The 18,516-nt window shown below is 41.8% G+C and overlaps 1 protein-coding gene across 6 annotated transcripts in view; it reads right to left on the reverse strand.

Moving 5' to 3' along the window:
• LOC132819150 (elongation of very long chain fatty acids protein 1-like) overlaps positions 1–18,516 on the reverse strand; it is a 78,539-nt gene that overhangs the window by 26,643 nt on the left and 33,380 nt on the right. For 2 of the 6 annotated variants that reach the window (XM_060830556.1, XM_060830557.1), the window contains exon 2: positions 12,740–12,794. The exons of 1 other annotated variant lie outside the window; for it this stretch is intronic. The gene's annotated coding sequence lies outside the window, so the exon portion shown is untranslated. Of the gene's footprint in view, positions 1–11,205; positions 11,227–12,158; positions 12,265–12,561; positions 12,666–12,739; positions 12,795–18,516 lie in introns of those variants that run through there. 3 more of the 6 variants (XM_060830558.1, XM_060830560.1, XM_060830561.1) reach the window with 3 other exon arrangements.

An 18,516-nucleotide genomic window follows, 5' to 3' on the forward strand; every position in this document is an offset into this window, starting at 1 on the left:
GGGGATAACAGGAAGGGGCAATTCATTAAAGATAAACATTACAAGACCATCTTGCCATGAATATCCCCAAATGCAACAGAATGAGAGAAAGCAAAGCATCAAGATAAAAATAAAAATCACTTCAATTTTGGCTGGTAGATTTTTTTTTAAAAATGAGAGTCTCAGACAGTTTAAAGTTCAAACCAAGTCAGAGCTTTACATAATTTCCATGCAAATCTTTCAAGTGCTTGTGACCAAATCATGGGTGACTTCAATTTAAATCCAACTCAAAAATCCATTGAACAGTAACAGTTTAACACATTCCAGCTCATTACTCAACTTAACCAAATTAAAACTGGAAAAAGCAAATAACAAGGACTCAACTCATTAAAATACTTCTTTGTCTGAGAATTAAGGCTAAATAGGGTTTACATTTCAGAAAGGAAGCAGTACACCACCATTACTGATAAACTATTGCTAGGATACGATCCTGAAACCCTAGTAACAAACTGATTACAAAACAAAACTGCCAGAGTAATGTGTGTCCAACAAGTTCATTAATGTATTAATTGACAGAAACATCTGTTTTCCGATTCCATATACAAAACTCTCAATCAGTTCATGTAACATTTTCTTTCCTCATCTTAGGAGATTATGCTCCATTTAACAAAGGGAATGTCTTCAAATTCTACCTGCTTTTGTTATTTGACCTTGAAGTTACTACAGCCCAGACTGTGCAGAATTCCACTTTGGAAATGACCGGCAGATCTTGAGGCATTCCAACTGCAGGAAGCCAGTTCGATGGGTGGGTGAAAGTAGCTAATTTTTTAAACTTTACAATTCATTTGTGCCTGGTCTTTTTCCCAGGTCAGATTCACCTCAAAAAGTGATATTTGCAAACTGCCTTTGTCCATTACAATTTGGAGTAGTGTGGGCCATTTAGCCTCCAAGACTGATCAGCCAATAATTCTTCATTTCAGGTTTTCCCCTTTAGATTGACTCATTGATCAAAAATTTAACACTGCCTCAAACAGATTCAGCCCTCTAGCCCCTGGACATCGAAAGTCTTCCAGACCCACAACAATACGGTTGGCCCTCAATTACTCACCACTCAGTTCAAGGGAAATTACAATGAGTAATGTTTGTTTGGCCAACAGTGTCCATATCCCACAAAGCAAATGCTTCAATATCCAAATGATCACTATCCAAATAGCATACTACTTGCTGTATCGTATAGTTTTGCTGTCTATGTTTATAGATTGCTTCGTTACTCTACCTGATGTATTCATATTTTCTCATTTCACATTGGCTAAGAATTGGCCCACTCAAACTCACATCCTAGTTACAATTTAGGTTTCTGCCTACCTTGGGTGGCATCAACAAAATTTAGCTACATAACATTTGGTCCCTTCATCCAAGCCACTGAGATTATAATCTAAGTCCCCATTATGGATTGTCTGTGGCATTTCGTTAGTTGTAGCTCACGAACATGGGAGAAAACAGACATTTATGCCTCTACTTCCAGACAGCTGACCGATACTAGTACATTACTTTCAACACTGAGCTCACATCATGAAGTAACCAATCTAGTACCATAAGAGTTCTTTTGAGAATTCAAGTACACCCACAATTCCAGGCTTCCCTGCATGTATCTTGCTAGTTACTTTCTGAAATGCTTAAAAAAATTGCATTCTGCAAAACCATATTGATTTGGTCTGATTTTATTTCAAATGTTCAACATATAACCTCCTTAAAACAAAGTTTTCAATGCCTGACATAACTTCCTGTCTGTCTTCCTCCCTTAAGGATTACATTTGCAACTTTGAATCTTTTCAGAAATCTTGGGACATTTTGGAATGTCACCACTAATGCATGTACAATCGCCAGTCATGCTGTGAGGCAGTACACAAGTCTGCACTAAGAGGTCACAGTATTTACAATGTTTTTAAAAAAAAAAATCATAGATTACCTGCACAGGAACAAAAACAATGGGATAATAGAGCAGTTTTGAGAGGATTCAAAGGGTTTGCTCTCTGCATCAATTCTAGACCAAAAAAAACTGTACAGGCTAGTACCAGCTTCCAACCTCATTAGCCAGCCTTCCTCACTAAACACCATTCATGACAGACTGATTGTTCTACAAATACAAGGAAGGGGGAAAAGCCAGAAACATTCTAGTAAAAAGAAATTTTCAATGACTTACCAGGGCTAACAATATGGCACAGGTCTCTGGTGCGGGGGGAGGAGCAGAGCTCGAGTCACTGGGGACTCAGTAGGGGGACAAACAGGTGATATTGTTGGAAATGAGACATGCACGTTTGGTGTGTTGCCTCCCAGTGTTCGTGATGTCCGATTGTGTTGTTTCGGAATCCTTGAGGGGGAGAGAGAGCAGCCCCCAAATCATGGTCCACATTAGGTAGGAAGAAAGGTGGGAATGCAAGCCAGAAATTCAGGGAGTAGGGAGGAAGCTTAGAGTTGGAACAAAGCCATTTTCTCTGGTTTGTTATCCATGCTAGTGAAGCAAGGAACAAAGTGGAGCTGAATGTGGCTGCAGGAGGACTCAGCTCTTTCTGGGCAAAGAGAGACTCTACATCAGGACCAATATCTTGGGTGGTTGGAAGGAGGAAGAGTTTGCTAACGTTCTTTGAAGCAGGGTGGGGGTGGGTTTAAAAGCAAATGCACCAGGGGATGGGAACCCAACTTGGGAGGTAGAGTGTGGCGAGGTCAGGGATATGTTTACAAGGGGGCACTAACAATTAGGATATTGGTGTGAAATGTGTGTACTTCAGTGCCAGGAGCATCCGGAATAAAAGGTGGGTGAACTTACAGCATGGGTTGGTACCTGGGATTTCAACGTTATGGCCATTTCGGAGACATGGCCAGAAGAGGTACAGGAATGACAGTTGCAGATTCCGAGATTTAGATGTTTCAGTAACAGGAGATGGTAAGGGGGCGTACAGGGGCCTGTGGCATTGTTAATCAAGGGTCACACTACAGCAGCTGAGATAAGTTGGAGGACTCATCCTCCGAGGTAGCTTGGGCCAAAAAGGTAGGAACAGGAAAGGAGAGGTCATCCTTTTGGGAGTTTTCTACAGCCCTCAATTGTTTCAGGAATGTAGAAAAGGATAGCAAAGATGACTCGTGATAGAGAGTGTAACAGTAGTTATGGGGGACTTGAACATTCCCCAACATGGACTGAGATTAGTATATTCAAATAGTTTAGATAGGTCAGCTTTAGTCCAATAGGAGCAGGACAATTTGTAGACAAGCCAACAAGGGGCAAGGTCACTACATTTGGTAGGAGAAATAACCCAGTCAGGTGTTACATTTGGAGGTAGGTGAGCACTTTGGCTATAGTGATCATAACTTGGATATGTTTTCAATAGCAATGGACAGGGATAGGTATATACTGCAGGGAAAGAAATAACTGGGGGAAAAAGGCAATAATGATGCAACTAGACAAGATTTAGGATGCCGAGGATGAGGAAAGAAACTGCAAGGGATGGACACTTGAAATGTAGAACTTATTCCAGGAACAGCTACTGCAGGTCCTTGATAAGTATATATCAAATCAGGCTTGGAGGTAGTTGTCAAGAGAGAGGGAGCCATAGTTTACTAAAGAAGTTGAACCTCTTGTCGAGAGGAAGGAGGCTTATGCAAGATGAGGCGTGAAGGTTCACTTAGGGGGCTTGGGTTATAAAGTTAGCCCTCTTTAGATCTTTCCTGGCTAAGAGCCAGAGGGACATGAGAAGTTGTTGACAGATAGGATCAAGGAAAACCGTAAAGCAGTCTGCAGGGACATCAGGAATAAATGACTAGCATAAGTTTAAAGCCAAAGATAGTAGAGGAAAGCTGTGTGGATCATCAGAGGACATAAGGGAAGTGCTTAAATGAATACTTTTCATCAGTATTCACATTAAAAAAAAAGGGCAATGTTTGTGAGAATATGATGATACAGGTTACAAGATTTGACAGAATTGCAGCTAAAAAAAGTTTTAAAAATCTGATCTGTAAGTAGATAAGATCCCTGGGTTGGATGGGATTGATCCTCATTCTCTGGAAGCTAAGGAAGATATTGATGACATTAAGATCAAAGCCAAAGTCTCTGCATTGTTGACATGAGTAGTGCCAGAAGACTGGAGGATAGCAAATGTTGTTCCCTTATTTAAGGAGGGAGTCAGGGCAATCCTGGTAATTATAGGTCAGTGAGCCTTCCTTCAGTTGTAGGCAAAGTGTTGGAAAAGGCTATAAGGGATAGGATTTATCATCTGGAAATGAATAATTTGATTGGGGTAGTCAATACAGTTGAAGGTAGGTTATGTCTCACTAACCTTAGTTCTTCAAGGTGGCAACAAAACAGGTGGATGAAGGTAAAGCGGTTGATGCAGTGTATGTAGACTTCAAGAAGACATTTGATAATTTCCACTCTGTACACTATTGCATAAATTAGATTTTCAGGATGGAAGGTGATCGAGTGGTTTGGGGATTAGAAATTGGCTAGCTGAAAGAGGATGGCAGTCTATGGGAAGTGTTCATCTGGTGTGCGACAAGGATCTGTTTTGTGGCCACTGCTGTTTGTCATTTTTAGAAGTGATCTGGAGGTTGGTGTAGAAGGATGGCTCGTAAATTTGCAGATGACTAAAATAGGCAGAGTTGTGGGTTACAGAGGGACAGAAAAGATGCAGAATTGGGCTGAGATGTGGCAAAACAAGTTGAATGCAGAAAAGAAAGAGGTAGTTCACTTTGGAAGTAACAGGAATGCAGCTTACTGGGTTAATGGTAAAATTCTTGGCAGTGTCATGAAACAGATCTGTATCCAGGTGCATAAATCCTAAAGTTGCCACCCAGGATGATTGTGTTAAAGCAGCATATAGCATGTTGGCATTTATTGGTAGAGAGTTGAGTTCCAGAGCTACAAGGTCATGCTTCAGCTGTACAAGACACTTGTAAGGTCACATCTGGAGTGTTGCACGCAGTTCTGGTCACCATATTATAAGAGGAGGATATGGAAGCTTTGCAAAGAGTTCCAGGAGATTTACTAGGATGCTGTCTTATAAGGAAAGGCTGAGGGAACAGACTTTTCATTGGAGGTGGAGCGGTGACTTAATTGAGACGTGCAAGATAATCAGGGTTAGACATGGACAGTGAGAGCCTTTTTCCACAGATAAAGGCCAACATGAAGGGGTGACAGATTTAGGACAGGTATCAGGGTAGTTTCTTTACTAAAAATAGCAGCATGGAATTGCCTGCAACAGTTAAACTCACTGACTTTAAAGGCATTTAAATGGGTATTGGACATACATATGGATAATAATGGAATGTTGTGGGTTAGATGGGCAGATTAATTTCACAGGTCAGTCCAACATGAGGGCCAAAGGGCCTGTACTGTTCTATCTTCCTTATTTATATCACTTATAGTCAATTAAAATTAACCTAGGAAGAACAAGCGCAATTCCTGACCCCATTGAAAGTCAAATGAATGATACAAACAAATATATAGTTTGTTTCAAATGCTTCTCCTGGCCAACACTGCACTGTTTACAAATTGCTCAATTTGTATACAAAAGCCTGGTATTTCCAGCACCACTTTGCCAAACCAGTTCAAAAAAGGCAAAGGAATTCCAACGACAAAGTATCTGTGCCAGTTTTTAAAGTAATAAAATCATGGTGTTAAACACATGGTGAGAAATTCTTGAACTTTGAGGCATGAACAGAGAATTTAAATAGTAAATTTTTTTTACACGACTAACATTGGTCACTTCAAGAAAAAAAACGAACTGGTATCCAAGACCGCTTTCACCAAGGTTCCCAACCAGCCAGTGGTTTAAGTGGCTGCCCTTTGGAATTGGGGAACAGGTATGCTAAACAAGTACAGCTGACAATGTGGAACAAGTGGCTCTGACACGGTTTACACACAGAATAGCAGCACGAGATTATACAATGTGTTTTGTTCTGGGAGTTAGAAAGCTCTGGGGCTTCTCTCAGAGGAGAAGCGTCATTTCACTGAAGCTGAGCATCGTTACTGGGTGTGGAGGTTTGTAGACTGGATTAGGTTTGTCTTTTTCTAATTACTATTAATATTCCTAGCAATTTTTCCCACGTGATCAATTACCACATTGAAATCTCAAGGAATACCAAACCAATTTTTAAAAAAAAAAGTGGCATCTAGCTTCCTCAGGGTTCTCTGCTCCAATTAAAATGCTTAGTGCAATGACATTTCAACTATATTAAAAAACCACAACAGTCTACTGCCCAAGTACTACTACTTACATTTGATTCAAGATGAAATTTGAAAATAGACAACAATGTAAAGAAAATACAATTAATCTTGGAGAGTTCAAGTGCAAATTGCACTTGAATTACTGCCAGGTTAAAGTAGAAAAGTCAAAATTAGACACATCAGGTTCATAGAACTAGCATCCATGTGCTGTTTCATACATAAATACTCCCAAGTTCCTCCATTTAAATACTATGGTTCACCCTTCCAAAATGAACTTCACAATTTCCCACATACTCCATTTACCAACTTCTACCTTATTTAATCTCTCAGTCTAAAGAATAAGGGGTAAGCTATACAGGACTGAAGAATTTCTTCACTAAGTTGTGAAATCTTCTCCCACTAAAAGCGGTTGGGGGCCATTCATTAGATATATTCGAGGGGGAGTGGGCATAGCCCTTGAAACAAAAAAGGGGATCAAGGAATATGGATAGAAAGAAGGATACTGAAATTGCATGATCAATCACTATATTGAATGGTGGTGCAGGGCCAAATGACCTACTTTTACAGCCACTTTCTATGTTTAACCTCGCAATCTCTTTAAAAGAAACTATCCCTCTTGCAACTTGCCCTTCACCTACTTTTGTCATCTGCAAATTTGACTACAGTACATTTGCTTCCTTGCAAATCATTGATTAAAAGCACTCATCTCCCTTGAATTGTGGAGCTGGCTCAAGCACCCGAATGCTCCTATGTCTTAATAGATCTCCAATCTACAAGCATGATAGGAGTGCCTGATCATTTGATATTTAATTCTCCAATCTTATTATCCGACTAGTACATTGGCTTCTCTTAGGCACTTTTGGGGGTTCAACACTTTAAAAATCAATTATATTGCGTGGAAATAAGTGTTCTTTTATCCATCATCCCACACTATGTTCACACAGCATTCTTCGAGTACTTGCATAAAAAAAAACTGGTTACATTTTTGCATCTGCAATTTTTTTTCCAAACTACTGAAGAGGTTTTTCTAGCAACCTGATACATTAGCTTCTTTCCAGATGGTTCCTGACCGGAATATGATTATTCTGGTGGTGATCTTTGGCTGTTTCCTTTTCCCCAAGCATTGCCATTCCTCAGTAAAATTTAAAAGAAAGGACAACTTTGGCTGGAGGTACATAGGCCTTTGTAAAAGAAAAATAAATGGCTGTGACTCCTTGGTAAGCCAGCAAAACCAAGTGCCACAAGTTCATCCATTCTCCAAGAAAAGTGGACTCTGCACACTACCTATACTTATATTCCTTGGAATTCAACTCCCAGGTTAACACCAAATTTTATTTTGGAGTGGAACGCTTTTAAAAATCCTAATGTAACAGCATCATTATTCTTACTTGCCTTCAGTCAGTCAACTGTCTTTCCTTGCTGATTTAATATTAAGAGGCTTTTATCAGGACTAGGGGTCATATTTTATACTAGTTATGGAAGGCTTATTCTTTCCTGTAACAGTTGAAGTTTTTAAATTGGAGTAAAGCAAATTAACATGGAGACAAGAACTTTCAAAAATAGATCAGAATAGACTGCTCACAGATAAAGGGGTGACTGACAAGTGGGAAGTCTTCAAAAAAAGTGAGATAACTAGAGCTTAGAGACATTATGTTCCTGTTAAGGTGAAAGGCAAGACTGGTAAGATTTGGGAAGTGGATGAATAAGAGATTAGATTACTTAGCGTGGAAACAGGCCCTTCGGCCCAACAAATCCACACAGACCCGCCGAAGCGCAAGCCACCCATACCCCTACATTTACCCCACAGGCAATTTAGCATGGCCAATTCACCTGACCCGCACATCTTTAGACTGTGGGAGGAACGCGGAGCACCCGGAGGAAACCCACGCAGACACGGGGAGAACGTGCAAACCGCCACACAGTCAGTCACCTGAGTCGGGAATTGAACCTGGGTCTCTGGCGCTGTGAGGCAGCAGTGCTAGTCAAGAAGAACATTACATCTACACAATTAGGAGAATGCAGGGGCATTCTACAAAGGAGGAAATCAGGAAGGTAACAACAGGATGAGCCTTGGTAGGTAAAGTCAAGGAGAGATTCTACACGAATAAAAGAGGAGGGGGGAGGAGGGAGGAGGGAGGAGGGAGAGATATTGTGCATCAGCTTCTAAGACAGAAATGGAGACTACAGAACTCCAGGAAATAAATGCTCATGTTTTGAAAACATATCACATTACAGAAGGGATGATGCTAGAGATCTTGAAACCAAAAGATGGATAAATCTCTAGAATCTGATCCAAGTGTATCCCAAGATTTTATGGGAAGTTAGGTGGAAGCCCTAACAGAAGTTTTGTTTCACGTTAACCATGGGTGGAGGTGCTAGAAAACTGAAGGATTGCTAATGTTGTGCCTTCATTCAAGAATGAGAAGGTTGGAAACTATCGACCCGAGAACTTGACATTAGTCGTGGGTAAGTTGTTAGAGGTGATTCTGAAATATGGATTTACGTGGAGAGACAAATGATTAAGGGTCATCAGCATGGCTTAGTAAAAGGGAAAATTCATGTCAAACTTGAGTTTTGTGAAAGTAACCAAAGGGATTGTGGGGGCAGAGTAGTAGACATTGTTTCCTTGAACTTTAGAAAAGCCTTTAACAAGATTCTGCACAATGGATTAGGCAGTCAAATTAGGGTGAGCTTGCCAGTTGAATACAAAATTGGCTTGATGTAGAAGACAGAGGCTGGTTCAGACTGGAGGCCCATGACCTCCAGAGGTATTCCAAAGAGATTGGTACTACATCCACTTTAGTTTGTCTTTCATCTAAAAGATTTGCAGGAGTATAGGAGGCATGGTTAGAAAGCCTGCAGATGACACTAAAATTGGTGGTATAGTCAACAGTGAAAGTTATTCAAGATTATAAAAGAGTTCTTGATCAATTCAGTCAATGGGCTGAGGAGTGGCAGAACAAGTATAATTTGGATAAAATGTGAGGCTTTGCATTTTGGTAAATGTAAACAAAAAGACAGGGCTATGATTAATGATAGGACCCTGGGTTGTGTTGGAGAAAGGCGAGGTCTAGAGATCAGTGTGTTGCTAGAAAAGCTCAGCAGGTCAGGCAGCAGCAGAGCAGGAATATAGACGTTTTTGGATCAGAGCCTTCCATTCCTGAAGGGCTCCATCCAGAAATGCCAATACTCCTGCTCCTCAGATGCTGCCTGACCTGCTGTGCTTTTCCAGCAACACACTTGACCCTGGGTAGTGTTGCCAGAGGTTGAGGGGTTTAAAGGTGTTAATTCTTGAAATTTGTCTCACAGGTAGACAGCATGGACATTGAGTATGGATTTGGGATGTCATGGAGGATGTCCAGGACATTGCTGCAGAAGAGGTCTCAATGTGAGCAGCTCTGATCACTTATTGGAGGATAGTTATTAAACTGGAGGAGGTTTCAAAAAAATTTCCAGAATGCTGCCAGGGATGGAGTGTTGAGATATAAAACTAGGCAGAGAACTTTTATAGCTGAGCATAGGAGTTTGAGGGATGACCTTAGGAGGTTAATGGGCTAATGGTAGGTGCCTTTTCCCTAGGATGGGGGATTTCAAGACTAGGGTGCACATAAGTTTTAAAGTGTCAGCACTTTTTTCCAAACTAGAGGGTGGCTCACGTGTGGAATGACCTTCCTGAGGAAGTGGATGTAGGTCCAATTACATTTAAAGAGACAGATAAAAGAATATGAATAGGAAAAAAGGTTTGGAGGAATATGGACCAGGAGCAGGCAGGACTAGTTAGTTAATGTCAGGATTGTGCTCAGTATGGATTGGTGGGACCAACAAAGGTCTATTTTCATGCTCTTAAAAAGAAATTGCCTCATGTCAGAAATGTGTGATTTGTGTACAAGTCAACTGCCAGAGAAAGTGGATATGTGGATAGTTACAAAATTAAGAGTTATTGGATACGGGTCAAATGCAGGCAGGTGGGACTAGTTTCGTTTGGGACAAAGATTGGCATGGACTGTTTGGACCAAGGGGTCTATTTCCATGCTGCATGACTATGGTGCCAGTTGGAGGTCAGATCTATCCAAACAGAACTCCATTCCTGTTTAAATAAATCCAGCATTAGACTATACAAATCAATAGCACATTTAAAATTAATAGAACCATAGCTGGAGAGAACTCAGCATGACTAGAGCACAAAGTTCAACAAGTAGTATCAATCTTGAGTTACCTTTGAAATTACATTGGCAGTTGCTGCCAAAAATGTCACTAAGTGTGAAATAAACTCAAAAAGCAAAAAAAGTGACTTAAGCAAATTTACATATTTCACCGGAGTGGAGGGTGGGTTCTAGGAGCGACAGCTTCAAACATTGCAACCTTTAAAAATCGATATACATAGACAGCATGTTGTTAAAAAAGATTTCAGACGTGCACAGCAGTGAAAAGAAGTTTTCAATTTACTCCGAAAAGCCAAAATCGCTTCACATTTCCATCCCCACGTTCTCCCCAATAGGTTATGGGATGAGTTTCCCCATGTGCCCTTCTGTAGTCAGAGTGGGTATCTTACCCAGTGCCTAAAGGAGCAGGTTCATCACAGTCTAGCATTCACCAAGGAAATCTACCTCAGCTAGTTTCAACAACAAAAAAGGTTAAACAAACCTTCCGTGCAAATCCTGAGCTCACCATTAAGAAGGCCTCGTACGAGCACTGTGAGCGTTTATTTCAAACTCAAATCCATATTCCAGTTCAAGACAACCAAGATTGAATTGAAAACAGTTTTGAAGATCTATAAAGCTCTATTAAGTCAAGCGATTAGTCAAACAAATATTTTAGAGTGGCTTGGGTGGATAGAATTACAAGCAGGCGGCACAACCTTCAAACCACTACATCCAGCAGGTGTGGAAAGATATCTGCTTATTACTGAACAATGCAAGACAATGACAGGTAGGCACACAAAAACCATTTTTTGACCATGCTAGGCATATCGTAGTAACAAAAATACAGATACAAGCCAGACAAACCTATCAAGCATCATCCAACAACTTGGGCCCAGGTGTAGACTGACTGCCGATCTCTCAGTTTGTCACTAGGGGCCAGCCTCCCCCGCCTTCAAAAAGGAGGAAGAGGGAGGGAAAGATAAGGAATGTCCAAAATGTGGAAAAACCAGTTTGGGCTGCTCAATAAACACCTTCCACCTACGATAAATGCAACAGCTCAGTACAGGTGCATTACTCCACCTCTTTGTAACCTAAGAATACAGTATTTAAAACCTCAGCAGTTAGTCTCTTTGCACAAGAGGACACATGCTTAACTAGTCCCCCAGCAAGACAATAGAGGGGCACCTTTCAATCGAAAAAAAGTAGCAGTGGGCAGCCCACAATATTCCAGTGTTACTCAAGACCCTGTTGCCAAGCCCAGCCAACACTCCACTTGAACCAAATCTTAAAAATTTGTGCATACAAGTTAGGTAGAGCATCCTCAGATTCTGGAGAAACTTTCTTAACTCAGTGATATGGGCCATTCCTTTATTTGATAAAAAAATTAATGGTTTACTGTATCTGAAGCTCACTGACAAAAAAAAAGTCAACTATTGAATGTTGCTGCAATAAAGATGTTCTGGGAATCATGTTCACCTTGACAATCCAACACTGCTCCTAATCAGAAAGGCAATTAACCCATAAAAAAGTTATGATGGGGGGGGGTGGTTGGAAGAGAGAAGGAGGAGGAGACACAGAAACACTAAAGATTCAGAAGTGATTTTTCTTCACAAAAAAAACCAACCAGTGTCATGGCTTCTTGCTTACAACTTTGTCCTGTGTACAATTTATAAAAGTTGCCACTTAGATCAGGGATACTGTGAATTTTTACTTTAAGTACCAGCCCACATTTTTCACTAGATTCAATACTACAGAGGAAGTAATCCACACTTGGAACAAGCTGTCTTTCCAAGTGAGATGAAACTAAAATTTCCTACCTGTCCTTTCTAGGAAAAAGATCCAGTCAACATCAATTCTGGGCACCACAGTTCCCATTAAAAAAAACAGCAAAGTATCGACATCTACATTACTAAAAACAGCCGGAGATCATAACTGCAGTGACGAAGTAAAACGATTACTTTAAAAGGATACCGATAGCTTTTTGAAAAATAAAAAAGTAGATACGTGCCCAGCAGGTAGATTAAAAAGTTTTCCACATTTTACAGTAGTGAAATGAGCAACGCAAAGGCAGTTCCAGGATGAAAGTTCGAGCCAGAGCTCTCAAATCGAGAAAGATTTATCTTGACATGACAATGTACAATTGCTATAAAAAAGACCAGCTGTGAAACTAAAAGCGGCCAGGCACCAAAAGCGGTCCGACTCTAGAGCAGTTGTAATCACCCGAGTAGAGAAACTGAAAACTGCTCCCTCCGCTGCGAGGCTGCTCCATTGCAATCAGTTCCTGTTTGTGAGCAGCGGACTTCCTTACACAGCAGCTCCCAGCGCACTGCCGCAGCGTTTGCCCCTACAGCTTCACAAACAATTAGTTCCTGAAAGTCAGAGAGAGGAGAGCTCTCACCTGGGTTCCAGAAATCCTCTGGTATACCTTCAAGTAACTGACCACCTGTCAGAGTCTGTAAGGGGTGGAGTTTGGGGGGGGGGGGGGGGAAGAAAAAGAGAAGAGGAGGAGGTGGTGGGGAGAAGGGGCGGGGGAAACATAATAAAAAAAAGATTAGAGAGCCTGGTACAACTCAGTGCCAAACGCCCCACCCCTGGATGAATCATCCATTCAAATGGCTACATTTCTTAAACAAATAGTCCCAATTCACAGCGTGTGGACCCCACCCCATTCCGCACAAGTCAACTTTCGCACAATTTACTCCCTACCCCCTTCAAAAAAAATTACAAATATGCTGAGGTGTCGGAGACATTTTTTTTTAAAAAAATGTCAATCGAGAGGCTTATTACAAAAACTCAATTCCCCTTTCACTCAGTTAGTAAGCACGCACTGCAATCAGCCCCTTTCAGATGACAACACTGCCTGGAGTAGCGGCACACTATAAATAGAGGATAACCATTACTGCCAGAGGTGCTCTGACCTACAGGCTGGTTTCCCCGAACATTAACAATGCCTCTGCCGCTCAAATCTGAAAAGTTGGCATCAGAAGCATGGTAAGTACTGCCAAAGTGTTGCCATCACTTCGAAGGAGAATCCTTAGTCTCCGTTACAAGCCAGCAATTAAAAGCAGCCAAAGTCACTATCACAAACGTTAGGGCAGCAACACTTCTACTGGTCAGTAGAATCTACCCACAGTGGGACCAGTTTCACAGCAGGGCAAAAGGGAGGACTGTAGATGCAGGGAGGTCCGAGTCAAGTGTGTGGTGTTGGGAAAAAGCACAGGTCAGGCAGCATCCAAGGAGGAGAATCGACATTTCGCGCAAAAACATTTTCCCGATGAAGGACTTATGCCCTAAAATGTCAATTCTTCTGCTCCTCAAATGCTGCTTGACCTGCTGTGCTTTTTCAGCACCACTCTTGACTGACCTCCAACATCTGCAGTCCTCACTTTCGCCCAATTTTACACATTGCCAGTTCTGCTCAGGATTAACAAGCCCATTATTTCAGTTCCCCTTTCTCTTTGCTAATGGCAAGATTGCAACAGTAGTCAGAAGAAAGGACAACAGAGAATTACAAACCTGTGTATACAGAAAACCAAAAACACTGACCAAATACTTAACTACACCAGCAACCATCCCAACACAAATGAAGCTGCATCAGAACACTATTCCAACAAGCCACCTCACACTGTAGCACAAACAACTTCGGAAAACAGAGGACTACCTATACAACATACTCAAGAAGAACAGATACTAAAAAAAAATACACAGTCTGCAGATTCCTCAAGAACAAACCACGACAAGCAGACCAAACAGCCAGAAACCCTAACACCTTACCATACAAAGAAGTTTCAGAAATGACAGCCAGACTACTAAGACCCAAAGTTTGTGCGAAGATTTGTAGCTTGGGTGCTTGTTGTTGTGGTTCTGTTCGCCGAGCTGGAAGTTTTTGTTGCAAACGTTTCGTCCCCTGGCTAGGCGACATCAGTGCTTTGGAGCCTCCTGCAAAGGAGGCTCCAAAGCACTGATGTCGCCTAGCCAGGGGACGAAACGTTTGCAACAAAAACTTCCAGCTCGGCGAACAGAACCACAACTAAGACCCCTCAGAATCCTAGTAGCACAAAAACCCACCAACAAAAACTAAAAGACCTAGTACAACCCACGGACAAAACCTACATCATCCACAAAATTCCATGCAAGGACTGCCACAAACACTATGTAGGACAAAAAAAAAGAGCGTTAGCCACAAGGATACACAAACACCAGCTTGCCACAAAAAACATGACCCTCTCTCCCTCATAGCCCTATACACGGAGGGAAAAAAAAACACCATTTCCGACTGGGACAACACATCTATCCTGGGACAGGCTAAGCAAAGACATGCCAGAGAATTCCTACAGGCCTGGCACTCCAACAACACCATAAACAGATTAGATACCATCTATCAACCCCTCAAAACAAACAGGAAAGATATCACCACAAACCCCAGGAACCCCATCCAGGACAAAAATAGAAAGCAGGAAACAACTTCACTTGGAGGTCGCCACTGATGTTACTATCCAGACGTTTCATTACCTGGCTATCAAAACTATGGCTCAGCGAGCAAACCTACACCCTAAACTACCCTCAAATACACAGGCTTCAACATTCCCCTTTTCTGTAGGTGTCCTTCCCTCTGACAAGACCAGCTTTGAATCAGCATTCCCTCAAGATATGAAAAGGCCCTTTTTTGGGAGCTGAGTGCCACACACCCAGTAAACTCACATCAAACAAATATTTTCACCCTTTCTCCAATCAATCCCTGATCCATTAGATCTTGCCAGCTGAAACCCACCTCAAAAAGGGCCCTTTCAAATCCCAAGTCATTGCTGGCATTAGGATGGGCTGGGGTGAAATCTACTTCAAAATTATATTATAACACCCCTTTAGCATCCCATTGTCCAAACAGTCACTGGTAATAAAAAAGTCAACAAGCCTCTATACCAGCTCAACCAGCCCTCATTTCACCCTCTTGACCACTTCTTGCAATTTGTCAGATCACTTAAGGCCCATTTACATTAGTCCTTAAAACTCAAGATCAGTGTTTCATCTATTGTCAAATATTAGGTCAAATTAGACCCTAGGTGCTTCCCATTCAGCCTGTTAACCCCCTTACTCCCATTTACTTGTAGCTTGAATAGCATTTCTTTTCCATACTCTTCACCCTCATCACAATTAAGGAGCACATTTAATTACAAGTGCTACACAGCTAGGTTTAAATCATCTAAAACTAAAACTGCTTTTCCCCTGCCAGAAATCAGTACGTTGGTCCAGGAAAGCAAGTGTTGTTACCTCAGCTCTTAAATTCACAGGATTAGGGGGCTGCTGTCTTGGCCAGCATTCACTGCCTATCCCAAAATTTCCCAAGGGGTAGTTTGAGAGTCAACGACATTGCTGTGGGTCTGGACCCAAGCATATGCCAGACCAGGCAAGGATGACAGCTTCCTTCCATAAGGAAGCTATTAGTGAACCTGATGGGTTTTCCTGATAAGTAGTAACAGATTCATTGTTGTTAGACTCCATTCCAGATTTAAAAATTGTGGAATTTGAATTCTGTCTGCCACGTGAGGATTCAAACCCAGGTCTCCAAGATTTTAGGTAAAAACAAGGACTGCAGATGCTGGAAACCAGATGCTAGATTAGAGTGGTGCAGGAAAAGCACAGCAGTTCAGGCAGCATCCGAAGAACAGGGAAAAAAACGACTTTTGGGCAAAAGCCCTTCATCAGGAATAGAGGCAGATAGGGCTTTTGCCTGAAACATTGGGAGCAGGAAAATCAAGATTATCTGGTTGAAAATGTGTTGCTGGAAAAGCGCAGCAGGTCAAGCAGCATCCAAGGAACAGGAGACTCAACGTTTTGGGCATAAGCCCTTCTTCAGGAATGAGGAAAGTGTGTCCAGCAGGCTAAGATAAAAAGGTAGGAGGAGGGGTGTTGGAGATGCAATAGGTGGTGGTTATCTGGTTCCCTAGATTAACATTTAGCAATACCACCACCACGTGGTCACCTTTCTTTTATTTCACTACATTGTCATTATCCATGAGAAATAGGGGGTACAAACGTGTATAAGACAGAACAGATCACTCCAGGACTGTGGGGTGTTGTACTGAGGTGGAATTGAGACAATGGAGAGAATGAAAAAGGGATTGGAGGCTAAACTTAATTATGCAGATAGCAAATCAGCTGATGAAGGCCAAGTTATGCATGAAGTCTTCAACACTCATTCTCTTGATACAATCCCAAAAGGATAGAGATGGTCAAGATACTTGCACCATATCTTCCTTTCTACACCAAGTCAAGCTTCAGTCCCTACCCTAGCTATAATTAGTTCAATATACAATCGTAGTGTGCTAGCAGGCATTCAGCCCAAGTCCACAATGACCCTCCAAACAGCATTTCACCCAGACCCACTCCAACTAATCCACCTCGCCTGTACATCCCTGGATACTACACAACCATTTAGCATAGCCAATCCATACAACTGGCATATCCTGACTGTGGGGAGAGAAACCAATGCAGACAAACTCCACAGATGTATTTCCCCATGTATGGTTGCCCAAGGCTAGAATAAAACCTGGGTTCCTGGTGCTGACCACAGTTACCTCCAAGTTTGCTTTAACCCAGTCTCACCAGAGAATCAACTAATTTTGTAATGAGCCAGAGCCCCTTTCAAATGGTCATACTTGTTGCCTTAACCCCTCCTCCCAAAAATAATTTCTATTGAATAGGACCAGAGAAGTCAGGCTCATCACCCATTTGCATCTGATCAGTCTAACAATCCTGTTAAAAAAAAATCAAATACTTATTTACAAGTGCTTACTGTGAAATAGGAGACAGCTAAATCATCAGCAAATGGTAATATAGCTAATCATGCCTCTGAAAGTTTAAAGGAAATTATGTAGACAACCAGTGAAGCACATTCAAGATACTGTTATTTCCACAAAACATGGCAATCAAATCTAATTATTTTCCAGGGTAATGATACAGCTGAGCAGTATTCACACAATGACAGTGGGTGTAAGAGGCAGGGTATAGTTCAGATGGTCCAGTATGTATGAGACATGCATTGTACACCCACAGCCACCTAGATATTTTAATGTCTTGTACAAAACTACAGTAGATACCTCAAAAGCACTGAAGTACACTAATGGTAGTACCACAAAAACCTCAAATCTAGTTGCAATCCAAATCAACTTGCCCAGCTTCAATATACAAAAGTTACTCAAAACCAGTTTCTCCTTGAGCAGGACGCGGTCACTTGTTTTGAGAGCAGACTGGAACTGTCAGAACAGAATGCTTTAGGTGCATGGGTTTGGGTGGGTTGCTGTTCGAAGGGTCGGTGTGGACTCGTTAGGCTGAAGGGCCTGTTTCCACATCTAATCTACCCAGAGTTTATGAAGAGACCAGGCATCCTAGCTTACTGGTGAAAACCCTCAGACAGGAATATTTACAAATGCAAACACAGAACATTTGACTTTTTTTTTTAAAAAGTGTAGGAAAGAGCACACAAACCTTCAACCAACATCTACAAGCTCCCAAGTCTGCAGATTATATGCACATGCGAGAAACAAGAGTATGGCCAGAGTGAGGGATCAGGGCTAGTGAAAGCAACTGCATCTGGAGTCAGGAGGTGGTAGGAGAGGTCCTTAAAATGGATACTTTGCTTCAGTATTCACTGCTGACAGACCTGGACATCCGTGAGGACAGTTTGAAACAGATTAGATTCCCTACAGTATGGAAACAGGCCCTTCAACCCAACCAGTCCACACCAACCCTCTGAAGAGTAACCCACCCAGACGCATTTCCCTCCAATTAATGCACCCAACACTACGGGCAATTTAGCATTGCCAATTCACCCGACCTGCACATCTTCAGATTGCAGGAGGAAGTTGGAGCAAACTCCAGAGTTGCCAGAGGTTGGAATTGAACCTGGAACCCTGTGAGGCAGCAGTGCCAACCACTGAGCCACTGATTAGGATATGCTGAAAATTGAAAAACATAGGATAGATAAGTCCCTGGGCCATACAGGATATACTTAAGGTCACTACAGTAAGCAAGGGAAAGATTGCTGCACCTCTGGTGACGACTTTACGTCCTCACTGTCCACTGGAGTAGTACCAGATGACCAGACAATGACAAATGTTATTCCTTGTTCAAGAAAGGGATAGGGATAATCCTGGGAATTAGAAGTCATGTCCCTGT

This window comes from Hemiscyllium ocellatum, chromosome 9 (assembly GCF_020745735.1).
Source record: "Hemiscyllium ocellatum isolate sHemOce1 chromosome 9, sHemOce1.pat.X.cur, whole genome shotgun sequence".
Taxonomy (NCBI): domain Eukaryota; kingdom Metazoa; phylum Chordata; class Chondrichthyes; order Orectolobiformes; family Hemiscylliidae; genus Hemiscyllium; species Hemiscyllium ocellatum.